General features: G+C 41.4%; 1 protein-coding gene across 6 annotated transcripts in view; it reads left to right on the top strand.

The window, feature by feature from the left end:
* ENOX1 (ecto-NOX disulfide-thiol exchanger 1) overlaps positions 1–15,442 on the top strand; it is a 653,611-nt gene that overhangs the window by 331,705 nt on the left and 306,464 nt on the right. The window contains exon 1 of one of the 6 annotated variants that reach the window (XM_019524279.1): positions 3,070–3,175. The exons of 4 other annotated variants lie outside the window; for them this stretch is intronic. The gene's annotated coding sequence lies outside the window, so the exon portion shown is untranslated. Of the gene's footprint in view, positions 1–3,069; positions 3,176–7,026; positions 7,092–15,442 lie in introns of those variants that run through there. One more of the 6 variants, XM_019524280.1, reaches the window with a different exon arrangement.

Raw genomic sequence — 15,442 nt, forward strand, 5'->3', positions numbered from 1 at the left:
GGGAAGTGGTGCTGGCCCCTACCCTGGGGGTCTTTAAGAAGAGGCTGGATGCCTACCTGGCTGGACTCATTTGAGTCCCGTTTCTTGTTTTGGGGTTTTGTTGTTCTCCCGCCCTGGCGGGGGGTCGGGCTAGAAGATCTACTAGGTCCCCTCCGACCCTAAATCTATGAAACTATGAAACTCTTGGTTCAGAGATGATACCTTTTATTAGACCAACTAATAAATCACAAAAAATGTATCTTTTACTACCAAATACATCCCAGTAGCAAAAGTACATTCATGAACATGTTTCTCAACTCTGATATGAGGGGAAAACTAGGCCTATTCTGTCCTTCACTGCCCCACTGAGACTACCTATGTGGGTGCCATTTAACATGACTACCATGGTGTTATTCATTAGATGGTAACAGCATTCACTCCCTACTCTCTGGGGTTGAATTTCTGAGTTATAACTTATAAGTTACTCTATATCCCCTTATATTTCAAATGAGCTAACCAATTCTAATCCTCCAGAATGCTGAGAGAGTAGATGCTGGATGGTTTCAAAGCACTAGTCACAATTCTTTAAATTGAATTTGGACCTGGCACTGTTCATTTTGCCCAAACTGAATCAACTGTCCTGAAATTTTACCTGTATGACCTTTTTATTCCTGGGAGTTGCATTGGGTGCAAGTGAAGGTTACGTTTGGGAAAGGGAAAGTAAACACTTCAAATGTATAGGGTGACCCTTAAAAAAAAAAAAAGTTAACTACAGTCATTCAAATCAGTGTGGGTACGCAGAAGGCTGGGAAATCCAACCCTAGACTTTGACACTCCCGGGCAGTCAGATCTGCCTGCTGTGGTCTCCAGCCTCCATAGCATCTCTTGGTTCCTGCTTGTCAGACCTTGGGTATTAAATATTATGATAAACTTGGGAAGCTGCCTTTGAAAGCACCCTCATAGGAGCTTTTCCTCCTTTGCACAGTCGCCGGGGCTTGTTAGGCCCTCAACCCAGTTGTCTGGGCTTATTTGCCCTTAGCATAGTTATCTAGAGTGTGCCTTCCCCCAAAACAGTGCTTTGAGCTTACACTTTAGGCTCAGTTATATGGGGTGTGCCGCCCCTTTAGCAATTTCTCCAGGACATGCTGTTCCCTCTGTACAGTCCTCTGGGCCTCTTCTTGTCTGCGTTTTCTCTGCTCACCAGACTTCTTGTCTTACCTCAGCTGTCTCTTGCAGCCCCTGGACTCAGATGCCCACTAATGACTGCCCTCAGTTCTGTATAGTGCAGCACCCTTGGCTAGATGCTTGGAGTGGTTCTGTAGTGCTACCACTCTCTGTAGAAGAAACTCAACAGCACCCTCACCAGGGAGCCCCTAGTGTCCTCCACTTGCACCTTTCTAGCCACCCCATGCCTTGCAACTGTTCATCAGTGCTTCTTTGGATCCTGGGGTTTGCCCTTCCCTAAGGCTCTTCTTTTATAGAGTCATAAAATCATAGAAAATTAGGATTGGAAGGGACCTCAGGAAGTCATGTAGTCCAACCCCCGGCTCTAAGCAGGACCAGCTAGGGCTTTGTCAAGTCAGGCCTAAAAAATCTCCAAGGACGGAGTTTCTACCACCTCTCTAAGTAACCCGTTCCAATGCTTCACCACCTTGCTAGTGAGAGATTTTCCTAATATTCAACCTAAACCTCCCTTGCTGCAACTTGAGACCATTGCTCCTTGTTCTGTCATGTATCACCACTGAGAACAGTCCAGCTCCATCCTCTTTGGAACAACCCTTCAGGTAGTTGAAGGTTTTTATCAGATCTCCACTCAAGTCTTCTCTTCTGCAGACTAAATAAGCCCAGTTCCCTCAGCCTCTCCTTATAAGTCATGTGTTTTAGTCCCCCAACTATTTTCATTGCCCTCCACTGGACTCTCTGCAACTTGTCCACATCCTTTCTGTAATGAGGAGGCCTGAAGCTGGATACAGTATTCCAGATGTGGCCTCACCAATGCAGAATAGAATGGAATAATTACTTCCCTCAATCTGCTGGCAACTCTCCTACTAATGCAACCCAGTATGCCCTTGTTGTTGTTCTTGGCAACAAGGGCACACTGTTGATTCATATCCAGCTTATTGTCCACCATAACCCCCAAGTCCTTTTCTGCAGAGCTGCTGCTTAGCCAATTGGTCCTGAGCCTGTACCAGTGCATGGGATTGTTCTGTCCTAAGTGCAGGACTTTGCACTTGCCCTTGTTGAACCTCATGAGATTTCTTTTGGCCTAATCTTCCAATTTTGTCTAGGTTCTCACCCACTCTGTGTGGTTTGCCTTTCCCAGATGCTCTCCCAACTTGCAACAGTACCTTAGAGTTTCTTGCTTGTTGACTGGTGCTAGCCCACCAGTCCTAGTCCCTTCTGGGATGCTCACAAGATCCCCCTCACTCTTAGGGACTCCTTCTATAAGCTGCAAGGGCAGCACTGCAGCAGCTTTGGGGGAGATCCTCTCTTTTCTGCATCCTGAGCTTGAATACCCCCGCTCAAGTACAGGAGCCAGGCTTAATGGCTAAGTACAGACAGTCAAAAAGCTGTAGGATGAATCATTACAATCTTTGTAGGTTAGTCTAAGATGTTTAGGTTGAACTGATAAGGAAATGAACAGATGCTCACTTTTGATTCTGAAAACACAGCCACATGTCTGCAGTGGTCCAAGCCAGAGGCCAGGGGCTGCTAGTGCACACCTCCCTGCTCAGCTGGAGCAGACTGGTTGGGCCAAGTCTAGCCCACCTACAGAGGAGGGGTTTTCAGGGGTTGTGCAAAGTATTCTGGGATGCTGGGGGACTGTGAGTTAATTTCAATCTGGGGGGATCTTGGACAGAAGTTCAATAAAATGATTTAATCTAAATCAGTTAAGTCTGATACTGCATACTTCCAGGTTTATCATAAACTGGTTTTGGCCATTTTGAAAGCGGTTTATGTGCACTATACTTCTGTTGTGTTACAGATTTAAACCAGTTTCCGATCACTTGTACAAGTTTGTGTGTAATATCTGTCCCTAGCCATAGAGCCCTGGGTTCCACCTACTTTTGGTCACATGACCCTAGATCTCTTAACTGAGCCTAAGGGTTTCTTCTTAGATCCTCAGCTCTGCTACAGCCACTACTTAAATATCTGCCTGGAATTCAGCTCCCTATCCTATTCCTGCTTGTTCCAGGTAAGTGGTTTGCAGCTTGTTTTTGTCTTGTAGCTATGACTCCTAACTCCCTTCTGCTGCCTGTCTCTTTGCAGCTGGCACCAATTCAGTTGCCAACAGTCTTGCAGCCAAATAATGCTGCCTTCACCCTCTCTTAAATCAGTAGGGGCTACAAGTCCCCTGTTATAGGGTATTAGTTTAAACATTACGAGTCCATCTGATGTCAACAGATGTTAATGGAAAGGAAATTTCTCTGTTTCATTCTAACACACATGTACTATCACTTCCCCTTTAATTTCCAGCCCCTTCCTAACTGTTCCATTCCTTGATGTTATTAGGAGTGTCTTTAGATTAAATGTTCCTAACAATGAAAGCTAAACCAGTGCCAACAGTTAGTGTGCATTTTGTCTGAATGAATAATCCAGAATGGCATGTAACGTTTCATTCCAAATTTTAACTCTGCAAGACCAAGAACCTAACTGCAACTTTAGTGGCAGTCCCACAAGTAATAATAATGAAACCAAAATATAGTTTCCAGCACTGAACTGTCATGATACAGTGAACTTTCCATGATACCAATGTACTATTCTATATCTAAACATGATTTCTCTCTTTGACTGCAACTTTTGTGTTTCAATACATTTGTTCCTTGCTTAATTATTTATGCTATAGCTAAAATAAATTGAATAGAATGCAGTTAAATGCAATGCACAGTGATCCATGACAAAAATGTCTGAAAGTATATTTTTGCATATTTTTGGAAGACAGTTTTGAGCTCTTGAAATCTTTGTAACTGCCTCATTAATGTTTAATTGCCATTGGCAGCCAAGAAATGCCTGTTCATATTAGCTAGACAGTGTTCTTGGGGGGATATGCATAGGTGGCAGAAAGTGATAAAGCTGGTGAAACTGCACCTCTGGGAATGCATAACAGGATCATTTCTGTGATATGCAAATCATGCTGCCAAGTTGCTGTATAAACAATTCATGGGAGAAGTAGTGAGAGGTAGTTAAATCATTGGATCAAATCTCAGAGATAAAATTCATCATGGGGAATGGGAATGCATTTAAAGAGAGTGGTTTTGCTTTTCATGTTAAAAAAAAATTAAATTTAGTTCTATGCCCAAAGCATTTAATTGTATTAAAGAGTACATAACAGATGATTTATCACAACTGTAACAGCTTAGATTAAAAGAAAGCCAATGAATGTGCCCTGTAAGGATAGCATACCTTAAACAGATATTTACTAGTCTAAACAAGATTTTTTTGGCTTGGTTAATCTTATCTAGCAAATCAGACTTTTTGAAGAAAAAGATTTCTTCATAAATGTTAATCTAGTTACTTTTTACCCCAGAGACTGGGGTAAAAAGTTCCTTAGAAATGTACCAGGCAATCATACAAACACGTCTGTAAAAAGAGTGATACAAAAAGAGGAGATTCTTAATTAAATTTTCTTTAACTAGCATCATCAGCTTTATTTCCAGAAAGTTATTGTTGAATCTCAGCTGGCCAGTGGAACATGTCAGGACCTTGCAGAACAGTGTTTTGTTGCAGGAGAAATAATTGACAATGTGTTTATTTTACTTTTGATATATATGTAAGTCCTTAAACAGTTACAGGCAGCGCACTCCTTTAAAGGTCTCAGCCAAAATACCACTGCCTTGTTCCCATGGAGTAACTGTGCCCTGAGAATTAAGTCTATGTGGAAAGATTAAAGACAGTGTTAACTTCTTTTAGCAGGTTGTTATAGCTTTCCCAAAGAGACTGTATTAGAGAAAGCCAACAACACTAGGTTTCTATCAAGACTGACATCTTGCTTGTACACTCAAGAAAATGCTCACCACACTGTGAATAATAGTACTATCTGGTGACTGTTTCTACGTCACTTATTAGTTGGGCATAAATGGTATTCTTGGCAATGTGTAAGATGCAAATTGTCTCTGCTCTGAAGGTCTTATAATCTAAAAGATAGGCATAGCTAAGGCAAATACAATGAAGGCTTCTGCAAAAATTAGTATCTTGAATGATCGTCAACTAAGAGTAATACATTAAATATCATCATGCCAAAGGGAAAAGGCACATCTCTAGTTCTGTCTCCTGAGCAGAAATGTCATAAAAGTTTACAGAAGTTTAAAAAAAAAAACAAAAACCAGTGAGACTTTTTCATTGTTTTTTATTGCTCACATTCATGAACCCACACTTTTTAAATAACATACTAAAATATTTTACATCACTTCTGTTATGCATGACTGAGAAATAAGTGTAGATTGAATGCATGTATTGAAACATACAAAAAATGCATGTATTGAGACACAATCTTTAAATTGCAGCTAACTGAGTGTGAATTTCATTGGAAGCCCCTTTAAAGGAAACTTGAATTTTCCCTCCCTTCCCTCTCACGTATCTTGAAAAATTATAAGTGCCTTTTTTCTTGGTTTTACATGGTTTTCACTGAAAACTGAATTCACACAACATAATCCATTGCAGTCTACTTTGTGTGTGTAGATCGAGGTCCTACTGTGTTGAGCATGATACATAAAAGCAATGCAATCTAATTACACAAGGCAGAGAAAGAACAGGAAGTAGCATTATCCCATTTTACAGATAGGGTACAGAGGCATAAATGTCTTGCCTGTGGTTCCTCAGGAATTTATGACAGATCAAGGAGATGTGGGTTCAATTTCTATCTCTCAGTCGAGTGTCTTAACTCAGTACTGCCCATACGTTTCCTAAAGAAGAAGAATGGGAGTCCATTACAGGCAGAATAGAGTTCAGTTAGCATGAAAGCGGGCAGCTAGTCTTTCTCAATCCATGAAATGTTAACAGGCAATTAAAAGAGTAATACATGTGGACAATCCTACTACTGTATTTGCTGCTGCTCTGGCTTTCAAACCAGAAGGCACCATTAGATCCTGGATGCTGACCTTCTATATATCACAGGCCATTAAGTTTCACCCAGACACTGCTACATTAAGCCCAGATATTTTAGTTAAGCTAAAGCATTGCAGTCTACATATTGCATATTTAGATGACCAGCTAGTGCAATGTTGGATATACATAAGTAATAACAATCCATTCTTCTACTAATCTAATCTCACCCTGTATGAAAAGAAAAAAGTGCAAATGGATGTGGGTCTGGTTGAATGCATGAGTTCTGCTCCTTGATATCAAAGCCCTGTCTGAGAATAATCCTCTGCTGCTTTATGTATGGAGGTCAAACAGAGGGCCAGCAAGCCGTGTGAATATAACTGCACTTCACAGTTTCCTTCCTCATTGTACCATTTATGCCACATGCATATTCATAGACTGAAGTAAGAATTTGGTCTCAGGAGAACACTGGTAAAGAAGTTTGCTAGATGACAATTCAAATAAACAAGTGAAAAGCTACGAGTTACCATATTCATAGCTACAGGCCAAATTCTTTATTCATAATGTTGCAGTGGCATTATTAACATCATGTTTGTTTAAAAAGTAACGAATATACTGCTTATGACCCTTCTAATACATGTGTTAAGCAGTGTGCTGCTGGTTTACACTGGTTATTTTCTGTTTTATGTTTTCTGGCAGGAAGATTTCCCTTGATTTTTATTGCAGTAACAAATGCTATTTATGAATATTGGTAACTAATTCACCAAAGTTTCACCCTGCTACTTCAAGGCTGGTTGCTCACACTTTATGATGAAAGGTTCTGCAAATCTTTTTGGCTTCGCTGTTGATTCTGGGTTGTTTCTGATTGTATTTTGAAGACTGGAAATATTGTATTTATAGTAAATAAATCATTCTCGTTATTGCTGGTGTTATTACAAAACATTTATATAGTGCAGTAAATTTACACTGTACTTTACCAACACAGATAAAGACATGTTTCCTGCCCAGAAGAGCTTATAATTCAAATTAGACGACGCAAACACACCAGACTGCGCTTCAGGAGAAGGAGGGTAAAAAGATTATTAACAGTGGGAAAAGGGAAGGAGGGATTCCTTGTGGAGAATGGGGTTGTAGCTGATACCATTTCTAATAATTTTATATTGTAGTTGCCTTCTGTTGATTTCAAATGAATCTGGGGACGCCATTGCATCAGGTGCCTACAAAAATATTGTGAGTGACAATTCTTATCCCAGAGAGTTTATAACAGCGGGGGCCAATCTTTGAGGCTTGTGCCATAAAATGACCTAGTGGCCTCCCTGAGTAACACTCTGATCCCCTTCACCTGCCTGATTTGCTGCTCTGCTTGTTGCTTTCTTCCCTTTGGTCCCTGCCCAATCTGCTGCTGTTTTTTTCTGCTTCCTGTCCTGTGCACAGAGCCTATTCTGCTTTCTGCGTTTTGTCCTGTCTCCTCCTATACTGCCTGACCTCTCCCTAATGTGCTGTCTGCCATACAGAAGTTCCTTGTGCCACTTATAGCACATGTACTGCAGGTTGGCCACCCCTGGTTTACAGTATGACCAATTCTTAGACTTTCCGTAGCAAACTATTTTGAGGACTGAGAGAACAGGATTGCTTGTTTGGAGAGATGAATAAATTGCTCGGAGAGGAACAAGCATATATGGGAATGAGAGCTCATGCAATACCAAAGGGGGAGGGGTTAGCTTTCCCAATAAACTTGGCTGAGTGAGCAATGTCAGTCCTCTCTCTCTGTCTCTACGCACATGCAAAGAGGATGGACACAAAAACATCAGAAGATATCTAAAAATCTTCTTTGAATATATATTGCAGGGGCCTGAATCTTGATTTTTGATCTCTTAAGCTTATCTATGCCGAGCTTACAATCCAAGTGGACTAGACAGATCCAAGGAGTGAGAGAGGAAAGAGTCTCAGAGAAGTGAAGTAATGATTAGTGGCAGGATGTGATTAGACTCATCTTTATCTAGTGTACTGTGTACTGGACCACATTGTTTCCCAGTTAAAAGGAAACACTTGAATGAAGGAAAGTGGACTGGTAGATTCAGCCAAGGAAAGTAGTGTAAGAGGAAGCATGAAGTGAAGAGTAACAGAAAAAAGAAAAGTTTAAAGGTAAATCAGGGGAGGGCGTATAGGAGATATGCAGAGAGGGTGAAGATGTAGGAGCGTGTGAGACAAGGGAGATAGTTGGGGGAGATTATCTGGAGTCCTAAGAAGTGAGGCAAGGATCCTGAATGAGATAAGATAAAAAGCAGTTGTTGGATTCGGAGTGAACAAGAGATTGAGAAGGTTTTTTTATTATTATTATTTTTAGGTGAAATTATCAAGAGAAATCTTAACTTAAAAATATCTTCCAGAATCTCTCTCAACAAGCAGCATACAAAGAATAAGTGATGTCATATGATGTTGTGATTGATATGACTCTATGATGGTTGCTTTACTCAGTGAAGAAGGCACACATGAGTAATGCGAATCATTCCAGCTAGGAACCAGGAAACCTTTCTATCACGTGACACCATCACATATTCTGTGTATGGTCCATTTCGTAGGGGAAAGAAGGATTTTATAAAATGCAAAATGACTTGATTGGCATGGTTTCTCATACATATCTGTCTGCTAAACCAGGCTGTTTTAAATCCAAGACTTCAATTATCCAGGACTCAGAAGCAGAAGGAAATGATAATGAATACACTTTAGAAACTTATAAAAATTACTTAACATAGCTTTTCTATTTATAATGTTGCTATGCAAGGTTCAGCTACCTCCTCATCTTCCAAGGCAAGCGCTGTGTTGGAAGGCCAGTTGGAAAACTAGAATCCCTCTTTTTTCAGTAATGATAAAGCTCCTACCCAGTTGTGAGATTATGCACCATATATCAGTCATAGGTACAGGATGGACTACATCAGTTTTATCGTAGGTGGATACAGAAGGAATTTCATATTGTGGTAGAATAGCAAGGTATCAAACATTTTCTTGCAGGAATTTTTTTTTTAATGGGCGTCTCTAGCTATCTGGACTAACTTAGGAAAAAATAGATTAATAGACACAGTATTGTAGGGAAGGCAAAGGTATGTGATAAATGCAATTATTACATTGGTATTCCTATAGCTGTGGATAGAAAAGAAGATAGGTCTAGAAAGTGTGCATAAAAATCTGTGGCATCAGTGAGGACTCTGAATTCAGCTCTTCAACATATAATATATTCAGTCCTCCAGAGGAATCTTGTACATTAAGCTAAACCAGGAATTGGCAACATTGGCCCATGGACCAGATCCAGCCCTAGATGAAGAGGTTTAATCTAGCCTGCAAGGCTAGGGATAAAAGTTACACATGAACTGGTTTAAGTAATCAGAAATGGGTTTAAACATGTGACAGATCAGAAGTTCAATGCACATTAACCAGTTTCAAAATCCCCTGTCCCACCAGCGCAGACCCAAGCTGGGGGTCTGCCTGGCCAGGGCAGAACAGCCCCTGTCAGGGTCCTCCCCCTTCCCAGAGCCCTTACCGCTGCAGCGGGGGTGTGGCTGGGTGCTGGCCTGGCATAGATCCCTGAGGCAAAGGCCATGTCCCCCCCTGCTGCCGGCTGTACTGGTGGGACAGGGGAGTGAGGGGGGGAATTAAACCCTCTCTTGTCCCCTGTTCATTTGAGCCTGCTGCTGGGGGCCATGCTTTGCTTCAGGAAGCCATGCCAGGCTGGCATCTGGCCACGCCTCTGCACCTGCTGCTGCAGCAGCAAGGTGGGGGGCTCTGATATGCCCTGGCCAGGCAGACCCTGGCTTGGGTCTCTGCCAGTGGGACAGGGGAGGCAGGGGGGAATTAAACCCCCTTCCATCTCCCCATTTGCTTCAGGCTGCTGTTAGGGCTGACCACGCCCCTCGTTGCTTGAGCGGCCAGGGGGGAAATGCCGGGCAGGGGCTGCTTCCCACTCCCCTTCCAGGCACACCCCAACTAGGAACCATGCAGGCCAGGGTGGGGTTTTAAATCCCTTCCCAGTCGCATGCAGTTTGCCGGGGCCTGGCCTCACCCCCTCCAGCCCCGGGCACACTTTAGTGTCCCTCGGCTTCTAGCCTGAGACACTGCAAGCATGTGCCTGCATTTCAGGAATCAAAAGTGAATGTCTATTCACTTGCTCGCCAGTTCAGTCTATGGGGTTAGACTAACCTGCAAGGATTGAATTGATTCAGGGTCGGGCTTTTTGAATGTCTGTACTTAGCCCATAGGTCTGATCTGACAGCGGGCGTAGAGCTGCACCAAACTGCCTATATCTCCTCAACAGTGCTCTCCTTCACAATGGAGCTTGCTGCTTCACTGCCCCTGTGCTTACCCTCTCTGTAGAGATGAGCATAAGTAGTGAATGTAAGCACAAGCAGCTGGCCACTCTGCAGGAGAGAGATTTGCAGTATGCAGCAGAAGCCAGGTTGTGACGAGCGGCCTGCATTGGGAAAGGGTGGGGTGAGGTTTCCTTCAAAGAGAACACCTTCCTCATTCCCTCTGGTTAATACAATTTATCTCCTCCCACATTGATAAGTCTCTGAGGGTCTCCCTGCAACCCTGTGAGATTCCTTATCTTAAGTTGCCTGTACTTTTGCCCACAGTAATGGAGTTGTGTTACCAGGGCTTCTTCTTAGGCATCCTTGTCCCTTGGGCTTGTGTTACCAGGGCTTCTTCTTAGGCATCCTTGTCCCTTGGGTCTTCTTAGGCACCCCTTCCTCTTGCAGGATCTGAAGCAAAGATGATACAATTTTAGCCTGCATTATGTTTTGAGTAATTTCTCTGAGGTTAGAAGAGGAGGTAGTATCTATGAGTGGCCTGACAAGTCTTGGCTTCTAATGGACTGCAAGTTGGTGCCCAGAGGTGAGAGACAGGAACCTCAGTGATATCTGAACACCCTTGCTAGATAAAAATGGAGATAAGGACATGGAAACTGCACTCTTGACATCTGTCTAGGGAGTTTGGATTGGCCCAGTAGCATTCAATAAGACGGGCTGATCTAACAGACCTTTTCCATTTATTTTCTGTATTTCTTTGCTACAGAGAGAATTTCTCCTGAATATTTTCTCATTTTTTTTTTTGAACAAGGAGAGAGGGGGAAAAAAAGACCAAACGGGAACACTGACATAACAAAGAACTTTTCCCTAATGTGTCTATTGTATACAAGCTGCTGCTCCGACACAATATTGCCACCTTCATTAATATATTTTATTTCCATGCTGTTATTCTATGTGCTTCCTCTATTGTTTGAAACACGTCTTAGGGAAATGTTGTCTTATTAAAGGATTTTGAAGGCCTTGGATAAAAATCAGCATTATATTGAGCTTTTAAATATATAAATTATTATAAGCAGATTTGAAGACTTTGGAATTATCAGTATATTGTTACACTGGAATTCTTAAAATGCTGCCATTTGATGAAATAGTGTAATTTATTCAGGAAGCATTCTTCTTATGAAATGGAAAGCAAGTCATCACCGTTTAAAATCGGCTCCTAGACAAAGTGAAAAACACAGACAATCATCGATTGACAATGGCATTTTGTATTTGAGCAATAATCAAATCGGCTTTTAGCAGGGATGGACAGCATTGCTTGTCTGGAAATCTGCTTTTTTCCAGATGACTTTAGCACTGCCTATGCTTTTCTCCCCCCCCCTTATTTTATCACTATGCAGGACTTCTATAACGCTTTGCTTAATGTGTCTCCAGATTCTGTTATTTATAGACTTCAGCGAATTCAGGCTGCAGCTGCTGGAATTCTCACAAAAGAACAATCACATTTGTAACCTCTTAAGACCTTCCATTGGTTGCCAGTGAAGTTCTGGATTTTGGTATAAAATATTACTGGATGACCTTTAAAACAGCATCTGAAAAGAACACCTGTTTATTTTACAGACCTTTGTTTTATTCTTACACTCCTGAAATCTTCCTGTTTCTGACTAAAATGTTTTCTGAAGTAAATCTCCCCATTGTGTGTTCCACATACCATCTTCAAAAATGGACAGGAGAGAGGATTTAGTAACACAGCATCTTGAATGCGGAGTTCTTCCAGAAGATACATTTTTTGCAAATTGGCTTTATATTAGATTTAAGAGTAAACTGAAAGTATATTGTGACTTTTTCCCCCTGATTTCTTTTAAGCCCATTGGTACGGTTATGATTTGTTGTTTGACTACAATGCAATGAATAAAGGGTTGTGTGTGTGCATATGCAAAAAATTATATACAGACACATGCATGCAGTGTTCAGTATGATATAAAGTGAAACATTGCACAGCAATGCTTTATTTTTTATGAATTTATAACATGACATCATAGTTTTTCAGTTACAGAGTTCAGAGTGAGTAACGGTATCATAGTTCATCCCAAATGACTGGAAATCAGAAGACTAATTTCATTTGTATGATTTTGATTCCATATATATAGTACAGAACACATTTAATATGTTAGTTCTCCTTTCCCTGGTTTGTCCCGAAGTTCCTTGTATTCTCAGACACCCGCCACCCTCTATAACAGATACTGTTAGACTGATGAACTCAACCTGCAAATAATTCAGTCCTTATTGACTTAGTCTGAAGACTGGATTTTACACAAAATGCAATTTGCTTAACCCAACACTTCTATAAGATCCAGATTTTCTAGGGTTCGGCACCCACAAGTAGGGGCTAATTTTTTTTTTGAAGGATTTGGGACCTTTTAGCTGTTTATGGCCTTATTTTCAAAAATTGCTCCGGTCACTCATTTTGGTATTTTATATATTCAAGCTCTGAGGGAAAGCAGTGAGCATTTGTTAGTAAATTGTCCCAGAAAAATATTTTTCATTTGGAGCCTCTCCAGATTTTTGTATTTCAGAACCAGGACATTTTTTCCCATCTTGAAACATGAAAAAATATGGAAAACCACTTTCACTCATGATGCTGCCCTCACAAAAGTTTGAGCAGAGGACATCTGTGAGATGTGTCTTTTGTAGATATGAAAGACATGGGGGAAGGGAAAGAGAAAAATTACTATCATGTTGTTCGTTGCAGTTGCAGTTTCATTTTCTCAAAGTTCCCTCTTCCAAAGCTGGCCAAATAGATACTTTTTATGTGTGGTGAAAGGTGTCACCAGCTACCTTTTCTTTTGAGGCCAGTCCTGCAGCTCTACAACTGCAAATAAATCACTACTGTAGAGGTGAAATAGTTCAATATACTTAGGATCTCAAGAACAACTGGGTCATGTTTGTAAATAGCCAGTATTTTTTGCCATGTTAGGGAAAACAGTGACCAATCTAGATTTTGATCTATGTCAAAATCTTTGGACAGGAACTGGCAGTTCTAGGACTTTGGGAAGCTGGAAAACTCACCTAGATGTAGTGGCTCCTGGAAGATCACACCTTAATAAGGATTTCATCATTCTGACTCTTCAGTGTCTCGAGGATTCTTAGAATTAGCCCCAGTGATGCTTATTATTGGGAAGCAAGTTTCAAAAGGTTTCTGATTTCAAGCTTTTCCTTGCGTAATATTTTGATCATCAAAATTACAGGGAAGTGAAGTGACTTATCCAAAGTCACTCTGCAGCTCAGTGTCAGAGTTGAGGATACAGCCTTCCCCCTAGACTCCCAGTCTCTATCCTTCTTAAGTGGCTACAACATTTCACTGACCAGTGACCTGTGGGTTCTGCTAACGTCCTTAGCAGTAGGGAGTTTAATCTGCTGTGTTGCATCATAATTCAATTGTCTGTGGTGTTATGGATATCTAAAGGGTAGGATTTTAATTTAGCAATCAACTCTGTTATTGAATTAGTTTTATGTTGTGTTAATCTCTTTGTCTCATGGCATTCATTGCCTGTGATAATTGATGCACAATATATAACCAAGTTCTGTATTCATTTGGGTAACTGCATTTAATTGCCTGGTATAAAATATGTGTACTAAGTACAATCTGCTATGACTGAGAAATGCTCATTCATATGGACTTGAGGGCGCTTCATCTTCTTGACAGCCTGTCAGAGGAAAGTCTGAATGCCTACCACAATCTACCATCTGACAACTGGTATTTTCTGTGCGACTAGAAAATGGAAACTTGAAAGAACTGGTTTCTGATTCTCCTGTTTGGAGTGCTGTTAACTGCATTTGACATTAAACATGTGTTAATCAAAAACCTCCTAACAAAAATGTGCTAAAGAAAGGAAAAGATGTTCTCCATTTTTCTCCTCTGTATTTTAATAACAGCCAGACACAACCCATACAGCTGAGTAAAATTACCTACATACTAGAGTGTCTACATACCCAGACTCTTTATTTATATACCTGCTTATTACTAATACTTAACGGGACTCTCATGGCCTTAAAGTCATGGGCCAGATCTTCAGCTAGCATGTAGACCTACATAGGCCCATTGGCAGGGAGTGGAACAATGCCATTTTACACTGGCATTGTACACTGAGGTCCTGGCTTTGCATATACTTAAATAAATGTCATTACCTATCTTACCAGGAACACCTTTTATAACAAAAAGAAAAAAGAAATGGTAGTACACTTAAAGACAAATATACTTTTAATGACCTCTTAACTGTTTGCCTGTCCCACAGCCTGGGAATGGTGAAAACAAGTAGTCTGCTTTCCTTGCAATTCTACTTCATCTTTCTTTCTGGCACTCATGCAAAGCACAGTTCTGGGTTGCAAAAATTACGGAGAAGTATTTATATCTACTCAAAGTTGCTTTCATTAAAAATATTAACATAACCTTTTCTATTAAGATTTTCAAAACGTCTGACAAAATCTCGTTGAGCCTAACTGCAGTGTTGAGTGTCTCCTTAAGATGATTTTAAGCAATATAATTTTCCACCATGTTTGTTTAATCTATGAAATTTTCTCGTGTCAAGAATCTGTATTGACAACCAGTCAAAGTAAGACTAAGAAAGATTGATTTCTTCTATTGTAACAGCACTGCTTACTAGGGGTGCACCGATAGAGATTTTGGGACATATACCGATAGCTGATTTTTAAGGAGGTATATCAGCTGATACCAATCCGATTTCCAGTACCCAGCCTGGCAAAGTGGAGAGCTGCCTCTAGCTGGTAAGTCTGGTGTGGTGGAAAGGGAGGAGGGAGGGAAGGGGTTGGGGAGGCAGATCAAGGCCTCTGCAGTGAGGGAGGGCATGGGGCTGGGGCAAATGCTAGCCACGGTGGGGCAGACATGGCACGGAGCCGCGAAGTGGGGGGGGGGCATGGCTTCTGCCAGTGCATGCTGCTCAGCCAGGAACCATTGGTCCAGCACTTGTCTACTCATCTGGCAGCTCCTGCAGCTGCTCCTGCCACTTGTCCAGGAGGTCAGGGGGAGGGGGTGTGCCACCAGAACTGCACGGGGTGGGTTGGGGCTGGGGCTGCACCAAGCTGTTTCTGGTGGGACGGGGCTG

The sequence above is a fragment of the Gavialis gangeticus genome, unplaced genomic scaffold (assembly GCF_001723915.1).
Source record: "Gavialis gangeticus isolate Ggan-Ray unplaced genomic scaffold, GavGan_comp1, whole genome shotgun sequence".
Taxonomy (NCBI): Eukaryota; Metazoa; Chordata; order Crocodylia; family Gavialidae; genus Gavialis; species Gavialis gangeticus.